Raw genomic sequence first — 1,827 nt, forward strand, 5'->3', positions numbered from 1 at the left:
GCAACTCTTCTTGCACAGTAGTAAGTTCCTGAGTCTGAAATACGCAAATCTTTAATATGAAAGTGATTGTTTCCTGCTTCATTAGTCATTGTGAATCGTGAATTATTCTGAAATTCATCAGTAAAAGTGCCGACAGTGTTAAACATATACACCGTAGAGATGAAACTTGGTTTCTGTCCCAGACTTTGCTTGTACCAGTAAAACCTCGTTGCATCTGTTTGTTCATAGAAACACCGTAAAGTCAAGCTTCCACCAACATCAGCTGATATAAAACGAGTCTCTTGACGATGAGATGAGAGTTTCTGAGTCGCCACTCGAGCTGATAGGAAATGAGACAAAAGAATGCAGCATTCAATTTCCTTGAAAGAACTCAGTAAATCAGTACATTAAAAAATTTGAAACATTTGCATAAAGCAGTGATCATAACTGATACATGTTTGAATTACAAAATCATAACTCACCTATTGTCTCCAGGAGCAGACATGTCAGACACACAACAAACTTGGGAGGTGTCATCGCGCTCAGACTGCTGAGTTGAATGAAGGAGGTTCTTGACTTTCCTGTTCTCTTCAAAGATCAGACTGTCTCTGATTGGCCAATCTGCTGCCAGACTATAGCCCCATATAGGGAAAATGATCACAAGTTCACTCACACCTACACAATGATCTGGTTCTCTGAATAGAATCACAGAGAGGGAGGTGCATAATGGTTGCTCGTGTTGGTATTACGTTTTAAATGACTAAAAAATACATTATCACCATACACATTGTTGGCATTGGCTACTTAGCATTAACAGATTCAATCAATACACTTGAAGCATAGTATGGCAAATATCACTTCCTAGATGTTGAATCAATGTGGCCGTATAACTTATGCTGTCCAGAGAATGAAGGATATCACTGGGGCTGCTGTGAGGAGAGACAAATTTTAGCGTTAAACTGAAGGTAAAGCGGAGAATTTTTTTATGTTTTGAGAAGAAAACAGAAATGTCCATCCTGACACATTCTCATACTGAAACATGTAATGGATAAGGCTAACCACACACTCTGGTTGCGTCCTTGGCTGCTCCGGTGATGAGTCCTGCAAAAAGACGAGTCCCCAAAAAACATCCTTGTTATTTATCTCAAAGAGCATCTGTTGATGATGAAAGTAACATGCTTACATCCCGCCAAAAACCACAACCCCTGCTACACTAAACGAGGCAGAAAGCAGAAAATGTAGGGGTAGAGGTCAGCAGATCTCTGAGTAACAAGCAGAAGGTTGAAAGGTATCATCGTAAACTCTGCAGTATCAACAGAAATAGTAGTACCTTGTGTTTAAAAGTAAGGCAACCATCAGGATTGTTTGGATTTTCTCGTATCTTAGCAATTCAGCGGTTTATAAAAATGCCATTTGCTATAGCCAGTTTTGTTCTTGAACCCATTATCAAAGGAGATACTATATTCACATTGTACTTAAAGGTTACTGTTAGGGATGGACTGATACCTCTTTTTGATTTCCGATACCAATACCGATACTTCAACTTTGAGTATCTGCCGATACCGATACCATCTCTCCTCCTAAACTTCTTTGGAAATACCTTATTTGCATGGATACATTTGATTAAGATGGCTTTATCAAAAGCCTCATACTATTAAAGCAGAGACTTTGTTTTTCTAAGAAAGGAAAAAACAGCCAAAAGCATGTCTCAGAGTGAAACTGTAGCTGCTTTATTTGAGCTGCAATCAGACTACAGTGTGCACTCAGTGCCATTCAGATATTTAGAACAGATCAAAATGACACAGCAACATTAAGCTGCAATTTAAATGTTAAATGACCAAAACTTGG

Source organism: Stegastes partitus, unplaced genomic scaffold (assembly GCF_000690725.1).
Source record: "Stegastes partitus isolate 25-593 unplaced genomic scaffold, Stegastes_partitus-1.0.2 Scaffold489, whole genome shotgun sequence".
Lineage (NCBI taxonomy): Eukaryota > Metazoa > Chordata > Actinopteri > Pomacentridae > Stegastes > Stegastes partitus.